Source organism: Pseudorca crassidens, chromosome 9, assembly GCF_039906515.1.
Source record: "Pseudorca crassidens isolate mPseCra1 chromosome 9, mPseCra1.hap1, whole genome shotgun sequence".
Lineage (NCBI taxonomy): Eukaryota > Metazoa > Chordata > Mammalia > Artiodactyla > Delphinidae > Pseudorca > Pseudorca crassidens.
This window is the reverse complement of record NC_090304.1, coordinates 34,018,751-34,037,018: the sequence shown is the minus strand read 5'-3', so window position 1 is coordinate 34,037,018 and position 18,268 is coordinate 34,018,751. Positions and strand designations below refer to the sequence as shown.

At 38.3% G+C, this 18,268-nt stretch overlaps 1 protein-coding gene across 8 annotated transcripts in view; it reads left to right on the top strand.

The window, feature by feature from the left end:
* The window catches only part of GAS2 (growth arrest specific 2), a 158,214-nt gene that overhangs the window by 26,535 nt on the left and 113,411 nt on the right, over nucleotides 1-18,268 (top strand). For 3 of the 8 annotated variants that reach the window (XM_067749597.1, XM_067749591.1, XM_067749598.1), the window contains exon 2: nucleotides 6,964-7,039. The gene's annotated coding sequence lies outside the window, so the exon portion shown is untranslated. Of the gene's footprint in view, nucleotides 1-4,445; nucleotides 4,717-6,963; nucleotides 7,040-12,034; nucleotides 12,152-12,178; nucleotides 12,444-13,721; nucleotides 13,885-18,268 lie in introns of those variants that run through there. The other 5 variants (XM_067749599.1, XM_067749592.1, XM_067749593.1 and 2 more) reach the window with 4 other exon arrangements.

The window sequence follows — 18,268 nt, the reverse complement described above, 5'->3', positions numbered from 1 at the left end:
TTCTCTTTCAGATATTTCATCATTAGTGTATAGGAATGCAAGAGATTTCTGTGCATTCATTTTGTATCCTGCAACTTTACCAAATTCATTGATTAGCTCTAGTAGTTTTCTGCTGCCATTTTTAGGATTCTCTATGTATAGTATCATGTCATCAGCAAACAGTGACACGTTTACTTCTTCTTTTCTGATTTGTAATCCTTTTATTTCTTTTTCTTCTCTGATTGCCATGGCTAGGACTCCCAAAACTATGTTGTATAATAGTGGTGAGAGTGGACATCCTTGTCTCGTTCCTGATCTTAAAGGAAATGCTTTCAGTTTTTCACCATTGAGAATGATGTTTGCTGTGGGTTTGTCGTATATGGCCTTTATTATGTTGAGTTAGGTTCCCTCTATGCTCACTTTCTGGAGAGTTTTTAACATAAATGAGTGTTCAATTTTGTCAAAAGCTTTTTCTGCATCTATTGATCTGATCATATGGTTTTTATTCCTCAATTTGTTAATATGGTGTATCACATTGATTGATTTGCATATATTGAAGAAGCCTTGCATCCCTGGGATAAATCCCACTTGATCGTGGTGTATGAACATTTTAATGTGTTGTTGGATTCTGCTGGCTACTATTTTGTTGAGGATTTTTGCATCTATATTCATCAGTGATATTGTTCTGTAATTTTCTTTTTTTGTAGTATCTTTGTCTGCTTTTGGTGTCAGGGTGATGGTGGCCTCACAGAATGAGTTTGGGAGTGTTCTTTCCTCTGCAATTTTTTGGAAGAGTTTGAGAAGGATGGGTGTTAGCTCTTCTCTAAATGTTTGATAGAATTCACCTGTGAAGCCATCTGGTCCTGGACTTTTGTTTGTTGGAAGATTTTTAGTCACAGTTTCAATTTCATTACTTGTGATTTGTCTGTTCATATTTTCTGTTTCTTCCTAGTTCAGTCTTGGAAGGTTATACCTTTCTAAGAATTTGTCCATTTCTTCCAGGTTGTCCATTTTATTGGCATAGAGTTGCTTGTAGTAGTCTCTAAGGATGGTTTGTATTTCTGCGGTGTCTGTTGTAACTTCTCCCTTTCCATTTATAATTTTATTGATTTGAGTCCTCCCCCTCTCTTTTTTTTGTTGAGTCTGGATAATGTTTTAACAAAGAACCAGCTTTTAGTTTTATTATCTTTGCTAGTGTTTTCTTTGTTTCTATTTCATTTCTCTGCTTTGATCTTTATGATTTCTTTCCTTCTGCTAACTTTGGGTTTTGTTTGTTCTTCTTTCTCTGGTTCCTTAAGGTGTAAGTTTAGAACGTTTACTTGAGATTTTTCTTGTTTCTTGAGGTAGGCTTGTATAGCTATAAAATTCCCTGTTAGAACTGCTTTTCCTGCATCCCATAGGTTTTGGATCATCGTGTTTTCATTGTCATTTGTCTCTAGGTATTTTTTGATTTCCTCTTTGATTTCTTCAGTGATGTCTTGGTTATTTAGTATCGTATTGTTTAGCAGCCATGTGTTTGTGTTTTTTATGTTTTTTCCCTGTAATTGATTTCTAATCTCATAGCGTTGTGGTCAGAAAAGATTCTTGATATGATTTCAATTTTCTTAAATTTACTGAGGCTTGATTTGTGACCCAAGGTGTGATCTATTCTGGACAATGTTGCATGCACACTTGAGAAGAAAGTAATCTGCTGTTTTTGGATGGAATGTCCTATAAATATCAATTAAATCTATCTGGTCTATTGTGTTATTTAAAGCTTCTCTTTCCTTATTTATTTTCATTTTGGATGATCTGTCCATTGGTGTAAGTGAGGTGTTAAAGTCCCCCACTCTAATTTTGTCACTGTTGATTTCCTCTTTTATAGCTGTTAGCAGTTGCTTTATGTATTGTGGTGCTTCTGTATTGGGTGCATATATATTTATAATTGTTACATCTTTTTCTTGGATTGATCCCTTGATCATTATGTAGTGTCCTTCCTTGTCTCTTGTAACATTCTTTATTTTAAAGTCTATTTTATCTGATATGAGTATAGCTACTCCTGCTTTCTTTTGATTTCCATTTGCATGGAATATCTTTCCATCCCCTCACTTTCAATCTGTATGTGTCCCTAGGTCTGAAGTGGGTCTCTTGTAGACAGCATATATATGAGTCTTCTTTTTGTATCCATTCAGCAAGCCTGTGTCTTTTGGTTAGAGCATTTAATCCATTCATGTTTAGGGTAATTATCGATATGTATGTTCCTATGACCATTTTCTTAATTGTTTTGGGTTTGTTTTTGTAGGTCCTTTTCTTCTCTTTTGCTTCCCACTTAGAGAAGTTCCTTTAGCATTTGTTGTAGAGCTGGTTTAGTGGTGCTGAATTCTCTTAGCTTTTGCTTGTTTGTAAAGTTTTGATTTTCCATCGAATCTGAATGAGATCTTTGCCGAGTAGAATAATCTTGGTTGTAGATTCTTCCCTTTCATCACTTTAAGTATATCATGCCCCTCCCTTTTGGCTTGTAGAGTTTCTGCTGAGAAATCAGCTGTTAACCTTATGGGAGTTCCCTTGTATGTTATTTGTCAATTTTCCCTTGCTTTCAATAATTTTTCTTTGTCTTTAATTTTTGCCAATTTGATTACTATGTGTATTGGCGTTCTTCTTCTTGGGTTTATCCTGTATGGGACTCTCTGTACTTCCTGGACTTGGGTGGCTATTTCCTTTCCCATGTGAGGGAAGTTTTCGACTGTAATCTCTTCATATATTTTCTCTGGTCCTTTCTCTCTCTCTTCTCCTTCTGGGACCCCGATAATGTGAATGTTGTTGCATTTAATGTTGTCCCAGAGGTCTCTTAGGCTGTCTTCATTTCTTTTCATTCTTTTTTCTTTATTCTGTTCCACAGCAGTGAATTCCACCATTCTATCTTCCAGGTCACTTATCCATTCTTCTGCCTCAGTTATTCTGCTATTGATTCCTTCTAGTTTAGTTTTCATTTCAATTATTGTATTTTTCATCTCTGTTTGTTTGCTGTTTAATTCTTCTAAGTGTTTGTTAAACATTTCTTGCATCTTCTCGATCTTTGCCTCCATTCTTTGTGCAAGGTCCTGGATCATCTTCACTATTATTATTCTGAATTCTTTTTCTGGAAGGTTCCCTATCTCCACTTCATTTAGTTGTTTTTCTGGGGTTTTATCTCGTTCCTTCATCTGGTATATAGCCCTCTGCCCTTTCATGTTGTCTATCTTTCTGTGAATGTGGTTTTTGTTCCACAGGCTGCAGGATTGTAGTTTTTCTTGCTTATGTTGTCTGCCCTGTGGTGGATGAGGCTACCTAAAAGGCTTGATGCAAGGGACTGGTGGTGGGTAGAGCTGACTGTTGCTCTGGTGGGCAGAACCCAGTAAAACTTTAATCCACTTGACTGTTGATGGGTGGGGCTGGGTTCCCTCCCTGTTGGTTGTTTGGCCTGAGGCAACCCAACACTGGAGCCTACCTGGGCTCTTTGGTGGGGCTAATGACAGACTCTGGGAGGGCTCACGCCAAGGAGTACTTCCCAGAACTTCTGCTGCCAGTGTCCTTGTCCCCATGGTGAAACAGAGCCACCCCCCGCCTCTGCAGGAGACCTTCCAAAACTAGCAGGTAGGTCTGGTTCAGACTCTGCCGCAGTCACTGCTCCTTCCCCTGGGTCCTGATGTGCACACTACTTTTTGTGTGCCCTCCAAGAGTGGAGTCTCTGTTTCCCCCAGTCCTACCTAGCGAAGTCCTACAATCAATTCCCACTAGGCTTCAAAGTCTGATTCTCTAAGAATTCCTCCTCCCATTGCCGGACCCCCAGGTTGGGAAGCCTTACGTGGGGCTCAGAACCTTCACGCCAGTGGGTGGACTTCTGTTGTATAAGTGTTTGCCAGTCTGTAAGTCACCCACCCACGAGTTATGGGATTTTATTTTACTGTGATTAGACCCCTCCTACCATCTCATTGTGGCTTTTCCTGTGTCTTTGGATGTGGAGTATCTTTTTTTGGTGAGTTCCAGTGTCTTCCTGTCGATGATTGTCCAGCAGCTAGTTGTGATTCTGGTGTTCTCGCAAGAGGGAGTGAGAGCACGTCCTTCTACTCCACTGTCTTGGTTCCTCCTCTCCACAATGTTGCTGAAAGTCTTAAGGATTACGGAGCGTTTAAATCAGCACCAATGCTCCTTTTCACCTATTTCTCCTGTGATGGTTAATTTTATGTGTCATTTTGACTGGGCCTCAGGGTTCCTAGATATTTGGTAAAACATTATTCTGTGTGTCTCTGTGAGAATGTTTTTGGATGAGATTAACATTTAAATTGGTAGACTGAGTAAAGCAGATTGACCTCCCTAATGTGAATGGGCCTCATCCAATCAGTTGAGGACTTTATTAGAATAAAAAGGCTGAATCTCCCCAGAGTAAGAGAGAATTTCTCCTACCTGACTGACTTTGAAGTGGAACATTACCCTTTTCCTGCCTTCAGATTCAGACTGAAACCTTGCCTCTTCCTGGTTCTTGAACCTGCTTGCCTTCCGAGTGGAACTACATCATCAGATCTGGGACTCCAGGTTGCCTGCTCACCCTGCAGATCTTGGGACCTGTTGGCATCCGTAATCACATGAGCCAATTCTGTATAATAAACATCTTTCAGTCTCTGGGCTGTTCAGTCTGCTCAGGCTGCAGGAGCCAATTAGGAAGATGCCTTCCTTGACTCTCGTCTGTCCTCTCCTGCAGCTAAAGCCAAAAGAAAAGAGGTAATTTCACGTAGAGTTTGAAACCTTCTCTTGACTTTTCCTGCTCAGAAGCTTTTTCTCAATGTCTTCTGCTGTGTTCTTAGTGTGAGTTCTTTTTCACACTGCTGTAAGGGATTTAACGTAATTCTATGTGATGTGGAACCCTCAGCACCAGGGGCAGCTCATCCGGTTGAGTTAGGGTACCTGACGGAAACAGTCTCCTCTTTTCAAACATGATTTAACTTTTTTGTCAGAGTATTTTATTATTACCTTTAAACATTTTAGCATACATTTATTTAATGTGTAGACTCTCCCCCCTCCTTAAAAGAAGGAAAAAAGAAAGCAAGGATGGAAGGAAGGAAGGAAAGAAGGAAGAGCGGAAGGAAGGAAAGAAGGAAGAGCGGAAGGAGGGAAATGAACACAGACTTTCAAATCAGTCAAACTCAGACATGAATCTGACTCTTAACCTGTGCAGTTTAATAGTTCATTTTTCCTATTAACCTATGATCTGGTCCTGCAACTTCATCTTTATATAAAAATTACACAGGGCTTCCCTGGTGGCGCAGTGGTTGAGAGTCCGCCTGCCGATGCAGGGGACACGGGTTCGTGCCCCGGACCGGGAAGATCCCGCATGCCGCGGAGCAGCTGGGCCCGTGAGCCATGGCCGCTGAGCCTACGCGTCCGGAGCCTGTGCTCCGCAACGGGAGAGGCCACAGCAGTGGGAGGCTCGTGTACCGCAAAAAAAAATTACACAGAGGTTCAGAATGACTCTCCATGGAGAGTCAATAATTCCAATTAGACTCCTGATCTCTGGGAGCAGACCATTTATTTGTTTGTAACTTAGTTACAATTCCAAATATTTTTAGGTCTTGATTTAAGCTTCACTAAACTGAAGCTTTCATAAACTAGGAAAAAAGCCTTGGTATTATGACTTCATTTTATTCTTTAATCCACTTGTAACACTGTATTATAACTTGGCATTTTGATATTTTCATGTTTTGGTTTTTTTAATCTACATGCAAACAGATTTTATTAATATTTAAATAGGATGACTATTACATAGAAGTACATGGTATTTGAAATGCTTTTCATAGGATCAGAATATTTATTTTAAAAAACCAATCTCTATAAAGATAAGGACAGAGTATTAGGCAATAACCAAGATGTCTTTGTAAATCATCAGTAGTATTTTGTAATTAATTTCCCATTCATAATTTGAAATTGCCTCTTAAATAAAAGGAGTAACAAATCAAAAAAAAATTACACAGAGGAAGTGGAGAATGAATGATTAAATAACGAATGAAAAAAACATGGATATCTAAAAGGGTATAAAATGGAATGTCATAAAGTGGGGAGGAGAGAAAGATTCAGAGAAAGGACACATAAAATTCGCTGATCTTCTGTATTTTTAATGATGAGAATTTCCTTATCCCAGGGAATTATTATAATGAGTAAATAAGATGATTTAGGCCGTCAATTAATAATAAAATACCTAACCTTAATTTCACACTTGTATGTCAGACAGTAAACTAAATATTTTACATGTATTATTTTATATAATGCTCAAGACATGCCTATGAGAGGGGCTATTTGTTAACCCCACTTCACAGTTGTGGAAACTTATAGTTAGAAAGGTTAAGTAATTTGCCTATAATTTTCAGCAAGTAAGTGGAGAAGCTAGAACTTGACCCTGGTTTTATCTGTCTCCAAATCTGGACTCTTAGTTATTATTTCAACTGCGGTAACTATTATTAGTACAATTTAATATGTCTCTTCCTTGGCAGCTTTGGTGGGAATAATGGCTGGTGAAATCTCTTTGCAAATGGCTCTAGAGTCCAAGTGGCTTTGGCGACAGCAGCAGGATGGCAACACTTCCTTCTGCCAAGAGAAGCCCCACCGACCCTGACCCCTTCCTGGTGTCAGAGTATCTCTCCACATCTCTCACTTTGAGTTAGGTGTGCTACCTTTCTTGGCATATTGCCTGGTCTACTATTTGGTACTAGAAAAGCCCTTTGATGAGATAAATTTAAGAGCCATTTCTCTAAATGCTTCATATAAATCAGCAGTGGCAAAGATTCCATGTTTGTGAACTAAGTTATAGTTTCAGTAATGGAAATTTCAGCAAGTTTTCTCATCCTTCAACAAAATACAGATGATCCTCAGCTTATGATGGTTCAAATTATGATTTTTTGACTTTAAGATGGTGCCAAAGTGAAATGCATTCAGTAGAAACCAGACTTCAAATTTTGAATTTTTATCTTTTCCCAGGGTAGTGATATGCAGTATGTTACTCTCTCATGATGCCGGGCAGCCGCAGCTCCCAGACAGCCATGTGATCACTACTGTAAGCAACCAATACTTTTACAACCATTCTTTACCCATACAGCCATTCTGTTTTTCACTTTCAGCACAGTATTCGATAAATTTCATGAAATATTAAGTACTTTATTATAAAATAGGCTTTGTGTTAGATGATTTTGTCCAACTGTAGGCTAATGTAAGTCTTCTGAGCATGTTTAATGTAGGTTAGGTATATTACATGTATTTTTGACTTATGACATTTTCAACTTATAATGATGTGTTTATCGGGATGTAACCCCACCATAAGCGGAGGAAGAGCTGTAATCCTAAATTTATCATTATCAGGATTAAAAATAAATGGATAACTGGACCACGGTCTACCTGCAATAGAGTCCCAAGAAATGTGACAGTAAAATTTCACCTATAATGTAAATTTTTCTATTCACAATGATGCAAAATTAATAGCTGGTGCCATCTTTACAGAGGAATTTCCATTTAGTTCCCTTTTGATGGGCATAGTCCTTCCTTCCTCTATCTGTCCCAACACCCAGTGACACCCGATTTTTCCCTTTCAGATATTCAGTGGTTTTATGGTTCATTTATTTACTCATTCAATCATTCAACACCCTTGGGTTTGGTGCTGTGCTGAGCACTTGATAGGTAACTAGTTCCTCCTTTCCAGGGACTCACAGTTTAGTAGAGGAGATATATGCATACGAAAATAATTGTGATACTATGTCCTAAATGAGATATAAAAGAAATGGAAAAATTCCCAGAGCACTGGACCCAGAGGCACAGCAATATTTTGTCAGGGAGATCAAGAGAACCACAAAGAGGATGACGATTAAGCTGGTCCTGGGAGAATGAATCTGATTTCTTCAAAGGGAGAAAGTTAAAGGTGAAGATCATTCAAGTCAGCATGAGCAAGGACATGGAGGTATGAGGTGTACAATGTTTGGGATACTGTGACGGACATCACATCATCTACCTCTGAGAATATATATGCACGTCTGTTTTGTTCTTTATAATGAAACCATCTGTTCATTGATGCCCTACCTCAATTTTGATGAATCTTCTCCTTAGCTTAGTTTCTAAGTCAGATTTCTTTTTCAAATTGTGGGCTTTGAAATAAATTTAGCAATTCCCCAACAACATTTCTTTTCAACTGAATGGCATAGAAAAGACTAGAATAAAGCCAAACAGAAAAATAACAGAGTGCATTAACTGAGGAAGGTAAGTACTGTTTTGTGAACCATGTTTTGGTTGTGTGTCCGAGTGTGTTTTTATGTGTCTGTTCCATAATGTATTTCTTATTGTGGGTCACAATAAAAAAAGTTTGAAAGCCACTGAAGTAGTAATATTTTCTATTACTTTTCATTGCACTCATAGTATTGGTTATGATTAAACCTTGAGTCCAAGTCAACCTTGATTTTTAATGAAGTGACAAGTGACACAGACTGACCTCATTTATAAGCCTGGCACACAGGCAAGCATCTGTTTTACTGAACTCTAGTTGCATTTAACCAGATGAAATTATTCTAACTTGGGGATGAAACCATCATTTATAATGTTATTTGAACATTATTTTTCTATTCCAAGTTCCAAACTATTAAATTAAAGACAATATATAAAAATCTAACCAATTAGCAGTAAGCTTCTTAAGAGATTAGCTTCTTCTATAATGGTCATTTGTTCATTCAACAATTATTTACTGAGTGCCTACTCTATGCTCAATGGTATTTTAGATACTGGAGATGACAGTCGTGTAAAAGAAAGAGAAGGTTATAAAAGTAAAAATATTTTATCTTAAACATTCATATTAAGTTCGAGCTTCTTGCAATTAGGATGGCATGATATTTTAATAAAAGATTTTGAAACAAGCCACACAAATATTTGGAAAAATAAAAAGCACAACTCCAACCTACACAAGAAAAATCACATAACAGGATATATTTCATAGGATATTTTAAAACTAGACAAGATAGATGGCATATTTCATAAAATGATTTCAATCTATCCCCTGTATAAAAATTAGAAGACATATGGTCATATATAACACACAGTTTGCAAAAATATGCGTCTTCCCAGTAGGGAACAGATATCTGTGCTACTGTTGTGTTGTACTTATAAAGTTTAAAGTTCTCCGTTGAGAGTAAAGCAATAGATTTTTTTAAAGTTGCATATCAAACTGAGAGTATATCTTGAATTTTCCTGTGAAATTTCTCCCATTTAATTCATTCTTTGTAGTTTTATACATGAATACTGATAAAAGTAATAGCATTGACTTTTTATCCCTAACAGTATTTGTAATTTCCATACTAGGACTTATAAAATCCATTTTGTTTGCCTTATGTGATTTAAAAAAATTTATTTCAGTGTAAGTCAACTGAAGGCCTGTATCATGGGCCAAGATGCTAGCTAGGTAGGGAAATACCAACATATTTTACATCACTGATAAACTATTTCAATAAAACATAAATAAATGTTTTCACTTATTACATTGCTTTATGCATTTCTTCAGCACCATTACATGTCTTCATGCTGCTTTCTGTAGCATTTTTCTCACTTGCTTCTAAAGCTATCACTTGCCATCTTTAAGTGCCCTTTCAAAGCTATTTAGGGATATAAGAATGTCTTGGTCACCCTTGGAAATTTATTTTACTTTAATCTAGTGTCTCTTACCACATAATTTATTTCAAAATTCCTGATAATCTCCATCATCTATTGAAGGTTTGTCCCACTTTTCAGAATAAGTGCATTTATATTATTTCCATGAGTGGGGGGTGAGGGGTGAGGGTGAGGAGAGGCTAACCTATAAATGAGGAAAAAAATACTTTTATTGCTCATTTTAAACATATATATTCATATATATACACACATATATATATTTACATTTAGAAAAAGGCACAGTTCATATTGAAGACAATGTTGAAGGTTTAGAACACTGAAAAACATAGTAACCCAGGAATTCTTAATATAAAGTCTTCAAAACTGTGATAACTTAAAAAGGAAAACAATACTATGTTTTCTTTAAATTTGGCTTGACTTTTCCTTTTTATGCCATTATGTTTCAAGAATGTATTTAGACATTTTTCACCCCGTTAGGTGAGGCATTCGCTTCCTTCACCTCACATCAGGGAGGTTATCATTGAGTCAGTTGCACTATGGTTTCCTAAGACAAATATGTTTAGGTTGAGACCAAGGCAAGAAAATTCTTGGATGAAAAGATTTTCTGACAAATTTTTATAAGTGACTAATTGGAATACATAAGTATAAATTTGATTTAAAAAACACAAAATAAAGATCAAATGGAAATTGTTACAAATGCTGAAAAAAATTTAAATGAAAACACTACTTTGCTGCCTCTTCAGAAATCTTTTGTATTACTTCTCTTTTGTCACCAAAAGAATACTCAGCACAACTCATAGATGCTAAGGGAGAAAATACGTATTTCTTCTAGTATTATCCCTTTGGCTTTTGCTAAAAAGGAAAGAGGATCTGATATAAGGCAGAATTTAAAATTAAAAATACCTGGAAGAAAGGGGCATGAAAGGGAGTAATTTGAATGATTATGTTCTCCCAAAGCTTCTGGAAGCCTCCTTATTTTCCCAAACTGGGTTTAACATTGTCCCTCAATCAACAAAAATATTGTCTTTACACTTTGCTTTTTATAATGTCAATATTGAATAATGTGACAAGAATATTTATATAGAAAGGAGACTATGAGCTTTTGAAAATCTAGGTGTTAAACTTTTTGAACTCTTATACCCTGAAGATATTGAAATTAACATTTATTGGCTGCTGATATTTTGATCATGAAGAATTATCAAGGATGTTTGATTTTACTTAAATTGTATAGGTTCAGAAACTAAGAGTTCTTTGTTGGGCCTGTAGTAACACTCAGATCTATCTGGTTAAATTTTGAAAATTTTTATTATCAGAATGATTGCTCAAATTCATCAGTAACCTGTTCTGTATGTTTTGTTGTTCTCGTTGATGTATATCTAAGCAGTAAGATAGGCCTTTTTATAACGCTGTTTCTCCTTAAAATGAGGAATGGCTCTTTTCCCTTTCTTCCGGGAAGCCTAAGGAGGAATATGGAGCTAACTGCAGTACCCAACTGAACTAAAATAAAAAGCTTGGAGTTCAGCGCCAGCAAACTTTTCCATCTGTTTTCTTCCCTTCTTCATTATTTGCACCGCTACTACAACCAAAGAACTGATGCAGTTTCTAGCTGTTTTAGAGCAAATAACCATTTCCAGATGAAAGCAATAAGTACAAAATGCATTTTTTCAGTTATATCTAAAATTACCCACATCAGTTTGCTATTATCCATCCACAGGTAGTTTCTATTTTTGGGGGGGGGATGGGGGGGAGGCTGGGCTGGGTGTGTTGGTACATTGCTCACCATCTTAAACATGATATCCAAGAGAGGACTAGAATACATGTGCCACACGATCATTGTATAGAAATGCTTGTGAAACTGATGAACATGGAAACGACAACAACAAAAAAGTATGATCATTTTCACCTACACTCCACGGAAAGTAGTAACCTGAGGCGATTAGGACACTCAACAAGAGGTCACATGTCTATTAGAGGTGAAGCAGACACTTGAACATCTGTCTGCTTCATGGGGAGACTTTTCGTCTCAGAATACATACCCTAATAAACAACAGTTGGAGAAAATTGTCTATGACATTCAACATAATACTGAGCTGAGGCTGAGAGAAGGAAGGGTGGAACTGTATTTCCTTTTGTAAAGCGAAAACAGCCGTGAAATACAGCCTCTTCTAAAGTCTGATATTTAAAGGGAGTTGTAAGAAATCAAATTGTTCAATTTTAACGAAGAGTGGCCCAAGTTACTGGCAAGCTCACGCCTCCGAGTCTGCAAAATCACTGACCAGGAAAGCAAAACCTTCCCAACACCCAATTTTAATATTGTGCTAAAGCCACTGACTTTGTTAAAACCTCCGAGTTAAATATGATCCCCTCCCCACCGCTCTCCCCCGCCCTTTAGGTTAGTGTTTGGGGGACCGGGAGGGGGCCGGAGCTTGGCCCCAACCTCGGAATTGCTGCCAAGGGCTTGTAATACAATCTCTCCCCGTTTGAAGGGTAAATCAGTGTCAATTGCGTTTGCTGTCCACCAGAAAAAGTAAGCATTTTACTTCCGCTCGGTCTATGTGGACTGATGAAATGTAGGAAATCTGTTTCTGGCAGGGGGAAAAAATCGTTTTCCCAAACAGCACCGAGAGGAGCCATCAGAGAAGTATGAAGAGGGGCAGCGCGGCTGGAGCTGCTGCCGCTGCCGCCGGGCTGGTGGGGTGCGGAGAGCGGCTGCCGCAGGACCCGCGCCGGGAGGGGGCCGGCCCCGAGACGCTGCAGGAGCCGAGCCGGGAGCCCCGGTGCCCCTGAGAGCCGCCAGCAGCCCAGCTCCGGACGCGGGGGTGAGCAGGCGGGCGGGCCCCGCTCTCCGCCGCCGTTGCCGCGGCGTGAGCGCTCTGCAGCCCGGCTTGCGGAGCCCCGGCCTCTGCTGCACGGCTGGCGGCAGGGGAGGGGGGCCGTCGTTGCCAGTAACGTCGGGCACGCGGCTGGGAAGGGTGGAGAGCCTCGGACAGCCGGACGGGCTGTGGCGCTCGGTGTGTGGTCACTGCAGTGGGTGACTCTCTGACTCCCTGGAAGCGACCATGTGTTCCTCATCCCTATTGTGGAACAGTCCAAATGACCGCCGCAACGAAGAAACCCGCTGGGGCGGCTCAGCCAACCGGGGACAGGAGTGAGGATTTCTCATTAGCACAACGATTGTAAAGACACACATATGCATTTCGTGCAGAGGGTCTCTGTCTGCATGCTCAGCGTTGTCCCTTATTGAGGAGAGGAAAGCGGAGGGGGGATGGTCTTAATGGATTGATCCTTATTGCTTTACTTGAGTCAAGGAGGCCGGGAGGGGGGGAAAGAGCACGACACGCGTGATTTGGGGTGATGCTGTCTTCCACTGATGAGTTTGACAGAGTCGAGCTTTTGCTACGTGAATAAACAAACGCTAGGCTAGCCTATGAATCAACCCCCTTTGGGGCGATTTTTTTTGCCTGGTATTGTTCTTCTCGTCCAAAGAGCAAGGTTTTGGAATCTGAAATTATTTGGGGAGCACAGGAGCCAACTTGGCTTTGGAGGCATTAACGATTCTGGCAAGATTAAATTCTATCAGCCTAATAAATTGCCATTAGCCTAGTCCAGACATCCGAAGTTTCTACTGTCATGAATAGAGGGGAAGCAAAAGCAGGGGTTAACAGATTCTGTCTTCTACCTTTCAGTACAATTGGGGTGTGTGTGTGGGGCGGGGGGATTGTACACTTTCCTCCAGTTAACCTTTTTGGAAATCAAAATCTTTCCTCTCTCCCACCTTCTTCATCTTCATCCTCTTACAGTGAAGAGTTTGCAAAACTTTACTGTCTCTCTTGTAAACTCCTCCCTCTCCCCAAGCACCCTCTCCTACAAAGCTAGATCAACTATGGGAGATCTTATGCCCAGGAAATAAGATCTGCATGTGCACAGGAACACCCATTAGGCCTCCTAGTGTTAAATAAAGGCTCAGACAGGTCGGAGGTGCCAGCCAGGCAGAGGAAATCCACCTTTTCTCCTCACCTACCCCCTGAGATTCACAGAGACAAGGCTGAGGAGGCCTCTGCTCACTGGTTTTCTTCCCTAACATCTTAGCAGTGTGGACGCTGATTAACTCCAGCTGGATCTGGTTTGCCCAGCCTGTCTTTGAAATTGATCAATGAGTTCCTTCTCGAGGAATGCTCCCCCCTAACTGTGGAGGAGGAGGTGGTGACTGTGGCAGTCCTCTCCAGCATGGGCATCTTGGTTCTCAGTGCCTAAGACAAGGTAAGGGACAGATATCTGAGGCATGGGACAGGCAGCCTTTGCAATGCACCTTGCAGCTTTAGTACACGGTTCCCTGAGTGGGCTCTGAAAGGGAAAGGTAGCTTGTATTTCAGCCTGTGTGCTACTGAACTTGGGGCTTAGTTCTTCATTTTAGTGTTACACACCATACTTTTGTGATGTGGACTGTGCTTTGCTGGGAAATAAACTCACAAGGCAAAATTTATTTCATCTGGTGCAAAAGGTACTGTGATTGCCACTGAGTGTCCTAGTATCTTGGTAAGAAATGTTAGTTAAACTTGCAGGTATGGAAGAATGTCAGGTCTTATATTAATCCTAAGTATGTTATGCATAATTTTAGAATTTTGCTTCAAGCCTGCAAGCCTGCTTTATATTTATAGACTTCGGGAGCCTTTGGAAGGCCAAAGTTACCTTGGTTGAAACCAAATAATGAGGCTCTAACAGTTTGTTTGCAGAGGGAGTTGTTAAAACTGGAGCTGATGTTAAGGTAATTTTGGTATCTTTGTGGTTTTGATATGGTGGCACAGAGATGCCGCTGTTTCTTTTAATTTCTCCTGGACGACTATCAAGATTTTCCACTCAGTGTTTTCTGACTAGAGAAAAGAATTGGAGTAAAGGTAGAAAATATCTCTTGGCAAAAAGAGTAAGATGCTTGTGTAATTTTTCTGTCCTAAATGTTTTCAGAGTCAAAGCAACTGAGTTTTTGCTAATGCTCTCCCCTTACATGAGAGTACATATATATTCAACAGAATGTAGAACTCTGCTAGCTCTCAACTACACTATAGTTACGTAAAACAGAAATCTTTTTATTGCAAACAACACACACATGGACACACACACAACAACATCTTCTTATGAATTAAGATTTACTTAATCAACTTAGGTTAAATTTTGATGTAAGTCCTCAAACATCCTAATCAATTAATGGCTTTCAGGTGATTTTCTATTCAAATTAAGTTTGAAATTAATCTGGTAGGGGTCCAGAAACCTGAGCTAAATTGTTTGGAAGAATACTTTAGTATAATTAAAAAAAAAAAACTTAAAAATCTCTAATGCCAAGAAAATATAAGAAATTAGTTCCCACTCAGTCTTAATATTTTGGTCATGATTTGAGAAGGAATTATTATTGTAGGTATACCATCATTTGGTTCAAGACAACTCATCATGGGGCTGCAAAATAAGAAAAAGATTCCTGGAAGAGAGTTAGCATTCCTTGAGTTTGGGCACCAGAAGGGCTGAGTAGGGTACTTTTAATGACTAACTAGACTTGTTACTTAGGCCAAAATGTCTTAGGCTTCCAGTCCCTTATTAATAACCAGAAATTTGGCTGGTAAATCTTCTAAGGTCCATTTGAGTTTAAAGATTTTATTATATAATTAGAAAAACTAGTAACGAGTGTCATTTTGCCTTTACACTTGGCGCTTTTTAATTTCGGACAAGTTGCTCCCCTTAGCCAGAAGCAGAGGTCCATTTACAAGATCTAGAATTACCTTTCTGATTACATTTTGGACTTTTATTTTCTGTTCAGATTCTTAGGTTAAGATTTTACATTCATTACATTGGTTGAGAATATATAGCTTTGTAGATATATTATTGGCCAGCCAAAGTGAATCACATAGGCGTAAAGAACTCAGAATGGTGAAAGAGCCATCTAGAGCTATCCTTGGTTGTTAATTCTTTGAGTCTAGTTTGAAAGATAGCATTTTCTCCTTCCAGATTATGGAAGGGTGTTTGGCTTAAGGTGTTTTTATTTTTTTTAATTGTAAAAGACAGTGTTATTGACCTATAAACTTTGTTTTCTTAGTTGTTTCACACCCATAGCACACAAAACTGACTAGACAGAGGGGAGGTCGATGCTCTAAATCAGAACAAAGGTGACATTTAGTGCAGGGACCCTTGACTGTGGGTTCATTAGCACTCTGTTTTAAATGGCCACAGTTAGGTGTCTTTGTGGGGGGGAAGGGTGTGGTGACATCCTTTCACATTTATTTTGAGAGGCATGGCATTCCCCTTTCTTAATAGCTTATGAGTCTTTGATGCCAAAATGAAGTATAATATGTTACCAAAATTTGTTTTTAAAAACATGTAAACTACCCATCTTGGAGTTCAGCATTTCACTCATCATCCTGGGAGTTTCATCCCTCTCAATATGAAGAAAACTTGGGATTTTCCATTATTTATGGTTTTATTTCATCAATTCTTTATCTGTTTTCATTTCTCCCCCTGGCCTTTGCCATTTTAGTTATCTAGAGTTCTACAAAATATTCCTATTTTTGTTACAGAATTTCTTTTCTTTTTAAAATAAGTCAGTGGAAGCTTTATTTTTGCATATTTCCTATGGTGATGATTTCAATTTAGCTAGTGTTTGTTGAATGTAAAATATATGCCAAATACTGACACAAATATTTCATCTTCACACGTATATGTGAGGTGTTAACCTCCATTATACATACTGGAGAACTCAAGTACAAAGAGAAAAAGTCATATAACTAGGATAGAACAACTACTAAATGGCCAGGTAGTAGAGCCAGTATTTGACCCCAGGACTCCTGATTCCAGCTCTAATATTCTATTATTCACGCTTCTTAGCAGAATTTCATATCAGACAGTAGTGATGTAATGTTTATCATTTTATTCTTATTTTTCTGTCTTTCCAATTTATTTTCCATGCAATATTGCGATACTTTTTTTATAATATGGCAACAAAGACTAGAGATAAACCAGAAACCATCTTGGTCATAATCGAAGTACACCTCTAGGTGGTGAAAAAGAATACGTTTTCCTCAGAGTCAAAACTATGTCTTCAACTGGGATTCTGGAACAACAGACTAAACAGAATCTTTAAAACATGTGATATTGTACTTATGGAGTCATTAATTTTTTCTTCTTCCCCTGGGCTGGTTCAAGTCTCATCATATTCATAATGGTTATTCCAGAATCACTTCTATGGAAAGAAAGAAAAAAATACACGCACACACATTCTTTGAAGAATTCTGTATTAAGTTTCTGCATGTTTTTCCCTTTAAGTTTTATTTTTCTGAATTCCAAATCCTGAGGGTTGAGTTATCCATTTTTAGATAGACCCGTAAAGCTTGGAGAAGCCATAGTCTGAAGAAGGCATACAAGCATTTGAATGCTTACTCCTTTTTTCAAAGCGATTGGCTTTGCTTAGTAATTACTGAAGTTACTTATCAAGCTTTTTAAATATTTAGGTTGTATGAATTTTAATAGTAACATCTTTCAGTATTTAGATATGTTATACAAAAAAAGAAGTTTCTCTTTCTCCAAAACCTATTTTTTTTCTTCAAGTCAGTGTATCATTTCATTTCCTGTCTTAAAAGCTACCCCTTGGTATCTCTGGTGGTTTTCGAAAATGTTTGAATGAATTCAAAAGATCAGAAATGACCTTTGTCTTGTAATTTGTTCTTTGTGATCTAATTCAACTCATTCAGATGGATTAAACATTTGTTGAAAATTATAAAAGGTTTATAATCCTGTAGTGATCTTTTTATCTGGGTAATATAAATTTATTTGACCTTTGTTCACCGCAATTTAATCATTTCATTTGGAAACTGCTTCAACATGGGGTAATTCACACTCCAAATTTTGATCCGGCTAGCTGGGTCCATTTTCATCTTTTCTATTCATATCTCAGCTATATTTAAATCCAAGACCACCATGTAATGACTTTCAGCTAAACCATAGAGTCATGCCAAGTTTGATGGTGATTTAAAATGTGAAAAAAGGATCAGAAGAATTTGGATCAAAATCCTAATTTTTTTCAAAAGGGACTTAAACAGAAGAGTCCCTTAAACAGAAGAGTCCCTATCTATGACAGTGACTTAGGTGTCTACATATTTGGCATATGTTTCATTGTTTAACTACTGTCAGATGCTAATTACCCACTAAGCCTTCTTTCTCCTACCTTTGCCTCCTGGGAAAATATAACTGTTCTTTCTTTTTTTTCACTTTACATATAATTTTGATTATATACAAAGCAGCGTAACAAACATTGCTTAGTTATTCTTATTGTTTTAACTTAATGATCATCTGTAAATATTAGAAGATAGTTTAAATTACATTTCTGGCAAAATACAGGACAGACTACATGAGAAATAAATGTGCCACTGTCAAGGAAAATAAAAACTTCACTGTTTAGAAGCATTGAGGGGACAGATTGTGTCCCTCTGGCTCACTGAAACTGTTACATGCCATTAGGCTTACTGTAAACTATCCCTTGATGAATTCTTTGCTGGACAATGAGCTTACGAATCTGAGGTGTCTTCTTGCTTTTACAAAGCAAAATAGGACTCTGATGCTTAAATGGAAGTTGCAGAGAACATAATAGGATGTAGGTAAAGTTACT